General features: G+C 43.7%; 1 protein-coding gene across 1 annotated transcript in view; it reads right to left on the bottom strand.

The window, feature by feature from the left end:
• Nucleotides 1–7,502, bottom strand: part of baz2a (bromodomain adjacent to zinc finger domain 2A) — a 46,954-nt gene extending 39,452 nt beyond the window's left edge. Inside the window, exon 1 of the mRNA XM_004911895.4 lies at nucleotides 7,403–7,502. The gene's annotated coding sequence lies outside the window, so the exon portion shown is untranslated. The remainder of the gene's footprint in view (nucleotides 1–7,402) is intronic.
• Between the last annotated feature and the right edge of the window lie 5,796 nt (nucleotides 7,503–13,298).

Raw genomic sequence — 13,298 nt, forward strand, 5'->3', positions numbered from 1 at the left:
CTACTGGAAATTTAGGTTATGCCCCCATCATCCTATGAAGAGAATTCAAGCCTAAAGGTTCAGCATCTATATAGCAGCAAGGATCCAGGCTTTCAAAGTGACAGTAGCTCCCCATCTTGGATTTTGTTAAAAAGTCACTGCACATTCTCAGTGTGTACTTTGCAGCTGTTGAGAAGCTAAGCTTAAAAGTTGACAAAAATTATCAAGCAGAAAATCAGCCTTAAATATTGATATTTATATTCTATATACACAGTATATTATGAGTGGGTCCCTAAGTTCCCTGTGCTGACAGCAGCACAGAGCATGTGCAGGGAATCAGCAGACAAGAAGATGGGGGGCTACTGGGCATCTTAGGGGGCACAGATCTTTCCTGCTAAGGGCAGTGACATACAGGTAGATTAGTCGCCACGTGGCAAATCTTCGCTCTCGTGGGCGACTAATCTTCCCGCAATGCAATCCCACCGGCTAGAATGTAAATCACCGGTGGGATGGCATACACGGCACTGCGATTGGCCAAAGTCACCCAAGTTTCCTCTCAAGACAACTTCGGCGACTTTGGCAAATCGCACCGCGTATGCCATCCCACCGGCAATTTACATTTTAGCCATTGGGATGGCATTGCGGAGAGATTACTTGCCTGCGACAATGAAGATTTGTTGCACAGCGACTAATCTCCCCGTCTGCCACTGCACTAAAGGGTTGTGGTTGCCTTGGGCGGATAAAGAACACCAAAACATAATGTACAACATTTCTGCCTCCTTATTTAGCTAAGCTTTAATCAAGAGAGGGAAGTATAGCAAGAAAAGATAATACAGATTGCCAATCTAGGCCTGCTAGTAGGAAACCAGTTCCAGAAACCTGAAGCCCATGCTCAGGACAAATGCAAATGTTCCAGCATGACAATATTCACTAACATACATCACAAGCAAACTAAAAATTCATAATTATGAGCCTATTTTTTTTAGAAAATGTAGCACTCTACTAGGGATGCACCAGGATTAAGTTTAGAAATCGGCCTCATTTGGCAGGGTTTATATCCGGCCAATTCCAAGTGCCTGGCTGAACCGAATCCTTAAGATCACATGACTTTTGGTCACATGAACATGGAAGTAAAAAAACTTAAAAACTTAATCTTTCATTAGCCTAATCTGCATCCGCAAATTACGATTTGGTTCTATATTAATCTGAATATTTTACGAAGGTAGATTCAGTGCATCCTACATGTAGGAGAAATTGTTCTGCAAGAATACAAAGGAGTTGTTTCCCCATAGGGGAAAGTCAGAGCTGTCTGGAATAAATAGGCGGATTATTGGATAATTTCTTTTCTGTTATAAAATATGATAGTTTTAGAAGTCACCTCAGAGTTGCATGACCTCTATAAAAGCACTCGGCCTTTGGCTTTGTGCATTTATATGGTAATGGAACTCCTTTGTGACATATACAATCCCTATATTTTACAATGGGGGGTACATTATTCACTATTTCATTATCTTGACAATCTATGCTGTTAATAGCTGCAGCAAGTAGCTTCCAATCAAATCCAATCAAACTCTCACAAAACCACTAAAAGCCCCTGCAACAATCACAATACTAGAGAATATTATCCCAGATCTAAAACTGACACAATGGATACAATGTGGAGTGACAAAAATGGGTGACCTGTATGACCAGAATGGCATAAAAACTTTCACCACACTGCAAGCAAAATTCGGCCTTCCCAATTACCAACTATACACTTTTTTACGTATACAGCACTATCTGCAAACTAATAGACTGCTTACCAGCACCCACCGACACGGTTCGAACAAAAATGCTGGCTAATCCCAAACAAAAAGAAAGGAATCACCACCATATAGAACCTACTGATATAAAAACACTCCACAAAAATCCCAGCAGCAACCTGGAAATGGCAAAAAATTGGCCAAATGTCAATCAGACAGGCTTAAATTCTCATTGGATAGGGGACCGTAAAGGCTCATTGATGCGGTCCTTGAGCAGACTTTTCTTATCCCTTTCATTGCAATTAGCACAACACCCACCCAAAGTGGACATATCAGGGGAAAGATTTGCTTGGTGGCCTCACCAAATGAGCAAATCTTACTGTGTATGGCAACCTTAACTTCCATGCTACAGTTCTGGCTGCTGGTAGCTCAGATTACAGCAGAGAGGGGAGAGAAGGGAGATGAGCAAGCTGCACAGACTCAGGTTATGCCCTAAAAGATTTTTCTAAAAGAAAGAAGTCTAATACCGAAAAATGTGTACACAAAAAAGAAAATAAATCCTGTGTTTCTTTTGAAAGAGGACTGTGAATGTTTATGGCTTTATTTAGGCTGATGCCAGACTGAGTGTATGGCATATATTTATACTGCCATGCGCTCCTACCTGTGCCTGCAACCGAATTAATGAAATACGCTTGGGTGCAGGCACATGTAGCCAATATCCGCCGAAGATGTGAAGTCTCGCATTTTTGGCAGATAACGGCTACATGTGACTGCAACCGAGCGTATTTCATTAATTCGTGTGCAGGCACAAGGTAGGGGAAATCTAGTGTAGCCGGGCGTATTCTTGTCCAGCGTTTTTCGGCTTGCCGAGAATACGCCCGTGTCACATCACGGGCATATTCTCGGCATCACTCATAACATAGACCTTTCTGATAAAGCCGACTTCGTTTTAACCTTTCCTTCTCCTTTAAAACCTTTTCTGGCCCTTATACCTCTTCCTAACAAAGCATATATTAAAGAAAGATAAGGGCCCTTTAGGATTTGATGTCTTATCCTCAAAGCAAGCACAAAAATTGTGAGTATGAAAAGTTCCTGACTGTTCTGCCTCTTGCCGTCACAATTGATTTCAATAATGCTGCCAAATGGAAATTGCATACAAAACAGCAGTATCAGCACATCACTAGGTCAGCTTTCTGCCATAAAAACCTCATCAAAGAAATCAAGATTCACCTCTGCCAACGTAGCTACATTGTTGCGTCTTTTGACATTTACCCATTTTCTCCAGTGTATAAGGATCTATCACAATTGGCTTTTAAGATGTGGATGGGCTTTAACTGATCTCTCCTGCTTTATTGACTGCCTCTCAGTATAACATTAACCTGCACTTCCCATAAACCACAGTAACCAGCTTAACCTGTAATGTAATACCCAAGCTCAGGTGGGTCTAAGGCCTGCCTTCTCCAGTGTGTCACAGTGGAACCCTGCAGTCCACTTCTGGCCCCAGCCTAAGGAGACATATGAATGAACATTAGCCATTATTTCAAGTATGCTACAATTAATAATTTTTTTTCAATTGCTTTATATTTTTTAGTATTTTCCTAAATATTTGTTTTAAAATTAACATGTTTTTTCCATCTGACATAAACTCAGTAAACTAGGCCAGACTTTCTAAAATGGTCAAATTTGATACAATCAGTTGATACATTTACCATCAGCAACATAGAAAAAACATAGTGGGCAAAATACAAAGCAACTGCCAAAAGTTATCATTTGAGGTATGAAATGTAAATGATAATTGATGAGAAGGTGGACTTTTCCTTTAAGTTAGCTGTTTCCTAAATAACACGAGAGGACAAATGTGATCTCTCTGTAACAGACTAAGGGAAAACAATTTCTTCTGCACGCAGCTCGGTGGTTCTGTAGCTTTCAAAGAATGTTAAAAATGTTTCAACATGCTCGGTGAAATAAAAGCAAATTCATTGTTGTGTTTGCTGGAGATTAAAAGACAACAAGCTTTCATATCAAGCAGCCTCAAAATTACACTTTGTAATGCACTGTGTATTTATAGGGACTGAAGCCAAAGTCATAGAGTAATTAGGAAAAAACTGCATTCTGAGCCATGGCACACACAGAGCCTGTGAAGCTTCCATTTACTTATATGAGAAGCATCATGGGTCAGCTGTACTAGCGATTAGCGCTAGAAAACACTCCCAGTGATGGGAAGTGATACAGGGTGGAAGTGGGTTTTTACCAATCTGTACTCACAAGATGTTTGTGGTTTTTTTACATAGTAAAATTTGCTTGCCCTGCTTTGTGGTTCTATGTATTCCACCACCTGGCAAAAGCCTGCATTAATTGATCTCCTGCTACAATTATGGTCTGTGCAGACAGAAATGGGAATCAATGTAAACTCATAAAAACAGGTTGCTTATTTTTTGGGTGTTGGTCTTTATTCCTATGAGTACAAAGAAGCATGAGATAGTTGAGACAGTTACTACAAGCATTACCATTAGGCGGAATGTATAGAACTACACAGCATGGCAAACACATTTTAAAAATGGTCATAGGTACAGAACCTTTAAGACAGCCATACAGGGAATAACCTGGTAACCAAAGGGGAGTGCTCGATGGGCCACACACAGTACAGACACTTTTTATTGAGTATTTGTGCATATAATCTAAACAAGTGAACAGCAGCAAATACTGACAAGCTATAACTCTTTTTCACTTCATTCATTTCTTGCCCAGTCCTTGGACCAGTGGATATATATGGTATATGGATCGAGATTGGCAGGCCACCATAAATGTATTTATGACCTAAAAACCACCACAGGGATGGGTGGAAATAAAGAGACAAGAGAAACTCAAGATGGGTGTAACAAGAAATTTGGGCTGTGCTGCACCCCCTACAGCTCAGTTTGTTGAACTACAGCACAGCAGGCTAAGGATGCCACCAGCAACAGCTGAGCAACATACAGTTGGTAAGTCTGTAAGCAGCAGAGGTTAGGAAACAGTGGGCAGTGTCTGGGGGGGGGGGGGGGGGTTGCAGATTTGCAGAATACATAAATCACAAAGGTCTCACCAGCATTTGGTGATATTCTGTGAACTCCAGCTGGAGACAGTAGGGCTACCATCAGAAATCATAGGGCCTAATAGTACTTAACATAGTCCATCCTCAGGTGGTCCAGGTTATTAACCCACTGCCCATCTGCACACCCTGGGTCATAGGCCCTGACCAATAATGCCCTAAACTGCTAAACTAATTTGCATGCCTGATCAAAAACCCAATATACCTCAGTTACACACCATTAGACCCAAACTCTAACCACAATTTACTCAAACCCCTGCCTCTCCCCACAAGCATAGCTTTGTTGTGCATGAACCTTCATATCTCCTGCAGCGCCCTTCTGCCTAGGAGCTGAATGAACCACCCCTTCCCTTATTCTGCCAGATGGCAACCCTAAGAGACAGTATTTTTGACATACTTTCCAGAAAAAAATGCACCCTTACCTTCCCCAGAGGGGCCCAAGCCAAGTGCCCTCTGTGCCCAATGCTAAACTGCCCTGGCCAGTGTATAGTGATTAATTCAACAACAGTGGGGGAGTTTGGTAGGTGGGAGGAAGGAGCAAGAGGATGAGGCAGTGATGCTTCGCTAGTAGCCTACCTTTTGCAGAACCAGGGGATAATGGGTGCCAATAACCATTAGTAGGGTGCGGGGAGACTGGCCAAAAAATTATGTGCAAACCTTCACATCAGGCACTGGGTAACTTTAATTATTCAAGTATTTTCCTGATGTAAACCTTGTCTGTCTGTTATGTTTAATAAAGAAAGGGTTAAGATATAGCATCCAGCCAACAAGTGAACTACCCTTTCATAAGCTTTGCTTTTATTTTACCCTGACTGCACTTTCCCAGCTGCTCGCCTTCTGCCTGGGGGAAGGCAGACAAATGACACACTAGCTCTCCTTATCAGCTGCAAGGTGCACCACAACAGATGGGACGCCTGCTGTGCTCCTGGGAATAGGAGCTTCACCTCCTCACAGTCTCATCCCCATTGCCACTCAGCTTCTAGATTCTCCACAACATGCAGTAGCCTCCCACATCCAATGCAGAACTGTCTGTGCGCCTACCCCGTTTCTCCCTCCTCACACTGCTCACAAGCTCAGACAAAAACGAACATTTGCTAAACCAGTTTTCATTCACAATCTGGCACTGCTTTGTTATCATTTTGTCTTTAAATTCACAGCACAAGCCCACAATGGCACCCAAGGGCTTGGCAGCTCTTAAAGATCTGGGAGCCCAGCAATCCTACATGCCCACAGTTTATACTTCTGATATTCTGACTCCTTTTTATAACAAGGCAGACACTGCATTACACTTTGGACTGACATTACACTTTTAGATTGTAAACTGGCTGTTAGAATCCCATGGCAAATACAGAAAGTTGGCACTGAAATGCAAAATGTTGCCATATAGCACAGGGATGCATTCCTGGGTACGTTCTGAATGATAAGAGTGTGGCTATCTTCTTCAACCCACACATTGTATAGTACAAAAGCAATTCCGCAAGCAGAGAAGGTCCTACCAAGCCTGACCCATGATCCAAAAGTTATGTTATTTAGTATCATATTCTCCTTAAAGGTTCAGTTACACAAAAGGGTAGACATGTTTCCATAATTTAGTATGTCATATGTGCTTACTTTGTTGCAGTATGAAAGGTGTTTCATTGCCTAATAAAATAATAAAACATTGTTCCCACTACTAGCAGGTCAGATTACACTGGCGCCCAAGGCACAGAACTCGGGCATCTATCTGCCTCTCTCTGCCTGCCACCAATCAGTCACTTGCATCCAACACACTGGTCACCGCCACCCCATGCTGTAGCCTCTGGTTGCTGATTTATGCCCACTCCCTGCTGGTCACTAGTCACTTCGCCTGCCTTCCCTTAGTTCTATTTCCTGGCCCCCAGCAGAAAAGAGTGGACTTGACCAAGAGAAACTGCCTTTACTAATCATATTTCAGACAGACATGAAAAGCATTGGTACAGATGGTACCATTAGTAAAACTCATGATTTGTTTGTATAAAACTGCATTTACTGCATGAAATCCCAAAGTCATAGCACTACAAAGGTTATGGGAAAACCCCTTTCCAGCAGAAGCCTCGGCGATTAGTCTTGTTTCTGACCTACCACCAGGGGTCCCTGTTGCAGTGCTGCTCATACGGAACAGTGACACCTAGTGGTAGGTGGAAGACAACATACAACGCCCCCCCCCCCCCCCAAGTCGCAGCTGAATGCTCATACACTAGTAAATGATTTTAGTAAGTCACGACTCAAGGTACTAATAGGAAAACAGAGGGACTATCCTTGGATAAACGGGAGATCCTAACAGTGGGCAGGTTGGGGAGACGAGAATGCTCTGGTGAAAGCAGGCGATGTTCTTCACCCACTCTCTCCTTTCCTATTCTGTTCAGCCGGGCACCTAGGCACGATGGGCTGCTGTGTGCGACTCGGGCTAAGCCAAGTATCACAAAGGAGGATTTAGAGCCGAGGCCTCTAGTGAAGAGCAGATGCTGCCGGCAGCTGCAGGGAGTGGGAGATAAAGTGCAGCGTGAGGCTGGGATGGGAGTCGGGGGGGAGAGGGGCAGGGGGCAGGGCTGTGCCGAGCAGGCAGCTCACTCACCTGGGGATCCTGTCCTGGAGCCGAAGTGCAGAGAGAAGTAAGTAGGGGGTGTAGCCCGGCCCCCCTCCCTCTGTGTCGCTAGCTGGAAGCAGGTGCTTGTTATTGCTGTGCCGCCACTGCTGATGTCACTGCACTCACATCATCCCCAGCAGCAGCAGCAGCGCCACATTAACATGAATTATTTAAAGAGGCACGATTCATTTTTATGACTGGAGACAGAGTTTGGTTACACGGCAAGGAGCAGCGGCCAATTTGCCTTTATGGAGGATTTCCATTTTGCTAAGAACCCCTTATGCCGAAACATTTAAAGGGAAAGTTTCCTTGAAACTTCCAGTATAATATAGAACATTGCTGTACAGAGCGCTTATTAACAGTCAGTGTGTATTTTGGAGGGAGTAAAATAAGGGTGTCATCCAAAGTCTAGGCGCTATAAAAATCTTTTATTTGGTCATTTGCGTTTGGGCTTTATTCCTTAATTTTCTGGTTTTTTTTAGATTAACTTTTAGTTCTGCATCTCTGCCATTTGGTATTTCAATTCCTATTTTGTTGCTACAGTTCCAGTCATACTAGCAATCAGGCAGTGGTGGAATTACCTTCCCCTTTAAAATGTGAGAGCCAGCCCCCCCCCACTCAAGGACCTTTGTCCTCATCAGCACAACCCTACTGTTTACAGTGCACAAGTATAGGAGGCATAAAGACCATGGGGGTCATTTATTAACACTGGGCTAATTTGCCTGTGGGCAGTAACCTATGGCAACCAATCACATTGTTTCATTTATTTTTTTACTTGCAGCTACCTGAAAAAAGCCAATTGCTGATTGGTTGCCCAGTGTTGCTAAATGAGCCCCCATTTGTACTACCAAACAGAATGTCCTGTGGGTACCAAATAAACAATCATACCCCTTATAGGGCACCCCTAGGATGTTTTTTCCATGTTTGTGTTGCTCCCTGACATTAATTTAGATATGGCTTAGGGGTAAAAAAAGGTTAGGGACCCCTGAGTTAAGTCGTTGACCCACCGTAAGGCATGAATTGAGATTCAAAATAGGCCTTTCAAGTACACAGAGGCCCAAACTGCACCCAACCAGCACAATAAGTAGTGACTGTCTATGACACCTTACAGCTGCCAATCTGGCATTTGCCACAATCCACAGATTGCCAGTCCAAGCCTGCCCCACTAACCTTCCTGTGGCCCACTAGGGGAGGGTAAAGGGTTGGAAGATGCTAGGGGGGAGCTCGAGGATGCCAGGGAGGGAGTTGGAGGATGCTGGGGAGGGGGCTGGAGGATGCTGGGGAGGACACTGGGAGGGAGCTGGAGGATGCTAGGGGGGAGCTGGAGGATGCTATTGAGGGAGCTGGAGGATGCTGAACCAGAACCAACACAGGAGGGAGCTGGAAGATGCTAGGGAGGGAGCTGGAGGATGCTGAACCAGAACCAACACAGGAGGGAGCTGGAAGATGCTAGGGAGGGAGCTGGAGGATGCTGTGGGGGAGCTGAAGGATGCTAGGGAGGGAGCTGGAGGATGCTGGGGGGAAACGGAGGATGCCAGGGAGGGATCTGAAGGATTCTGGGGGGGAGCTGGAGGATGTAGGGGGAGCAGGATGCAGCAGGGAGTGGGCCATAGTATGAGGACACTGGGGGAGGACCAGCAATGTTTTAGGGGGCCCTGGGCTGGCTACCAATTTTTAAGGGGGTCCCTGGCTACTAATGTTTTAGGGGGGCCCTGGCTACTAATGTTTTAGGGGGGACCTGGCTGCTAATGTTTTAGGGGGTCCCTGGCTACTAATGTTTTAGGGGGTCCCTGGCTACCAATATCTGTGTGTCCTTTGTACTGGTAGGAGGGGTCACTGCGGGTGGGGCATGGGAGGAGGGGGGGGCCCCAGAAAATTTTGTTGTGAGGGGCCCCGTGATTTCTGATGGCGGCCCTGTCTACCCCTCTAAATTACACAAGCATTTACTATACAACCAAGTGACTTACTTTCTTTCTGATCATGGCTCTTTGGACCCCTTATAATGTGTTTGTTTGGCCACAACATTCTACAGAAAATGCTCTTGACTCCCCAATATCCTGTCATGCCCAAAAGCCAAAAAACACTTCTCCTCAATAATAATTAGGGATGCACTGAATCCCAGATTCGGATCCGGGTTTAGCCAAATCCAAGCCATTTTTACAAGGATTTGGCCTAATCCAAGAGTCTGGGCAAATCGAATCCGACTTTTTTTATGTGACATGACTTATTTGATGTGATTGAGACTTATTTGACATGAGCACAGCTGCTAATAATACTCCTAGATTTCTTGTTTGCCAGACATTTTTACTCAGATGTCACAGGTCTAACTTACATTAAATTTGTTTAAGGGTAAAGACAGAGCTACTTGGTAGCAGCTACTTGTCAAAGCTACTAAACGCCAGAAAATACCCTGTCATAAACAATACTGAGAATCGCCTCTGCTAAAACACATGTAGAGACAATTATCAGTAAATGATCAGCATTGTCTATTTCTGTAGCCGTGACAAGTAGCTGCTACTAGTAGCTCTGTGTGTCTTCACCCCCGTGACACACAGGGAGATTATTCGCGCCGTGACAAATCTCTGCTGTCGTGGGCGACTAATCTCCCCACAATACCATCCCACTGGCTAAAATGTAAATCGCTGGTGGGATGGCATACGCAGTGCCGCAATTTGCCGGAGTCGCTGAAGTTTCCGCTCTAGCCGGTCGGATGGCATTGCAGGGAGATTAGTCGGCCACGACAACGGAGATTTGTTGCGGCGCGACTAATCACCCCGTGTACCCCTGCCCTTAAACTACGTGGGCCATGCTAGCAGCTAATCTGGTATGGTCTTGTGTTTGAGTATACCATTGGGCGAGAACCACATTGTGTTCCTTGTCTGATGGGCTTGCATAGGCCCTTGTTAAGATCCCATCACTGTCCAGGGGACTGAAGACAGAAATGGTCTTCCCCAACACCCATAGCATCCCAGAAATGTACATCTAATGGGCATGCACAGAAATAAATTCCCAAAGTAAATATAAATGTACTTTTCTTTTAACACAGACATACCTAACAGATTGAAAGGAAACCATGATAGTCTGTTCTTGGTTAGACTAGTTCCCGACACCACTTAGGCTCACACTGTCATGTACCCCTCCCTCACCCTTGTTCCTTTGTGAAATGATTCTGGAACACCAAGTCCCTCTACTTTCCACAGAGTCTGCGCATCGTTCACCACAAAAAGATTGAGTGGGTGGGGTTTAAATAAATTATAGGCATGTTATGGGCATACATGGAATAGACTGGGGTATCTGGTGTGGAATTTAGTTGTCCATTTTTTAAACTGGGTGGTGGACAACCTGGGTCCCCCAGCAGGTATGCCCTCCTAGTGAAGAAGTATCTGCTAGAGTCCTGCAGCAGGGCAGGTACCCATGGGTTACCCACAAGAAATACGGTTACCCTGCAGGTAGGATTTTTTTAGATGTGGGTTGGCTGGTCTCGGGTCTGCAGGTCGGGTTGCGGGTCTTATCCATATTTCTTATATTATATTACCTATATTATGTATATTTTACTCTTTTAAAACATTTTCAACCCCTGACCACTTCTGATGATGTCACTTCCAGTTTGCAGCAACAGCAGTTCCTGTTTAATGGTGATCAGCAGGTTGCGGATAAGGCAGTTGCCGGTCGGGTAGCAGGTCAAAGCTAGTAAAAATGCAAGTTGCCAGGTTAGGTCCAGATCTCAAAAATTGTTTCCGCACAGGACTTTAGTTTCTGCCATACCTTATAGATACAGCTTCTTCTGCAGGGCAGATTTGTACACTACACCACAGTAATCAATACAAACAGATCATAAGGAAGAAAGATTCTGACACCTTTTTTGCAAAAAAATACCTGCCTGTTTTTAACCTTATTCCCTATTAATAACATTGGCATCAGGCATAATTTTTACTAGCCAGGTTGCAACCCTACAGACAGGTAACATAAGCACTCCAAGAATCCCTCCTATAGTTGAGGAGGCATTGGAGAACACATTATAAATGTGACCATATATTGGCAGATATAAGAAGCCAATTTGGTCCATTTAGACTAACTATTGGCCATGTATGAGGCTTCTGATGGGCCTGCATGACTGACATGTGAGCCAAAAACTGGGCATATGTTGAGCAAGCAGGTTTCAATTTCAAGATCCTATTGGCTTGTTGATGTGGTCCTCACCCTATCAGCCTGAATACCTTTGTTGAGATCTGGTTGTTTGGCCCAACCATGTAACATTCTGCCATGGGAAATGTTTTTTCACTGACCAATTCATCTCAGAGGGTCTCTGCATTTTCCATCTGATAAAAACACATGGGCAATATTTTACAGGCATGACAATTAGCACAAGCTCTCTTTTCAGCATCTGCCGGCAAAGCCTTATGCAGTAGCAACAGCAATAGGATGATTCATGGAAATGTTCCATCTTGTAACTCACAACCTTTTAAATAAAGGCAACAGAGCCAATAAACTGCAACTATGCAAGCAAACATAGCTTCAGAGGGAGTATTAAATCTTGCTTTTCGTTAGTGAAAGGGTTACTTGCACTTCCATGTTAAATTGCTGGGTCTGCCCATTAACGTAATGTAGAATAGAAGAGAATCAACAATTGTAATTGGTTAGGCCTCACCACACGAGTCTGGGTTCCCATAGTCTTTAGAAGTCTGCCAAATGATGGGCTGAGGAAATCTGACTATATACCCCAGTGGATAGAAATTATCTGTGGATCAGCACTAAATAAAAGTTCCCAGGCATTAACCCATATGCTGCTGCCTGGCTGAAAGAAAGAATTGATATTAGCCCAAAATAAGATCAAATACCTAGGATAACATCATTGGATGACCTCTTAGGCCCAACTATGTTCAGTACCCTGTATCCCTCTTTTCAAATAACATTAACTTTGGCATGCCTTCTTCTGTTAGATCTCCACTCTTTCACTAGTGCCATAACAGCATTACCTTGAAAGCACCCTTCACTCACCAAATAATGCCAAACTATGAATAATGAAAACAATCCTTGAAAATTCAAATTCTTATCTCAACTAGCAATATATTAATTAAGTACAAGTTTCCATATCCCCAGTTATGTTGAACTAAAATTAATGTATTAGCAACAAATGTTGATCTCCGTAAATTGGTTTAACATAAAACTGCAATAAAATCAAAAACAATTAGGCAAATCAATAAAATAACAAAATAACTGATGTGACAGCGTGGTAAAAAAAGACTGCCTTTAGTAAAAGGTATATTGTGTATGTGTAAATGCATATGTGTGTAAATGTGTAAAAACATATAATTAAGGCCACTTTTGTGAGCAGGAGGGTCCTTGGCAGTGATAATGGCCCCAGAATCGCAGAGTCTTTGTAGCAGGAAGTGCATGTGTGGGCACTGGGAGGCAAGAGGAGGAAACACTAACAGCAGACACATAGGTATCTGCTGTTAGAAGTTGGGTCCTGTAACAATCGTTAGGGGCGCATCTGGCAAAAGCCACCAGTGCAGAGGGAAAGTTTTTACTGCAAAGCATGTAGGTACTACGTTCTTGGCAGGTAAAGACATTTCCTGCAAGAATGTAGCACCTACATACTTGGCAGATAAAGGGTTAAAGAAGAAATCCACAATCAAAATAAAATAATGTTTTAGAATGTCTTCTCGGTCTTTTTAAAGTGACTCACCAGTGGTAAAACATATGCAGTGCTTTGTTTCCCAAGGTCGCCCAAAGTTTCCTGCACAGGAAACTTTGGCCAACTTCGGAAATGAAGCACTGCATATGCCTTTGGACTGACTATTCACTCTATTGCCTGTGAGAATGCATTTCGGGAAGATTAGTAACCAGCAATAGCCGAGATTTAACCGTGGATAACTAATCT

Source organism: Xenopus tropicalis, chromosome 2, assembly GCF_000004195.4.
Source record: "Xenopus tropicalis strain Nigerian chromosome 2, UCB_Xtro_10.0, whole genome shotgun sequence".
NCBI classification, from domain to species: Eukaryota; Metazoa; Chordata; class Amphibia; order Anura; family Pipidae; genus Xenopus; species Xenopus tropicalis.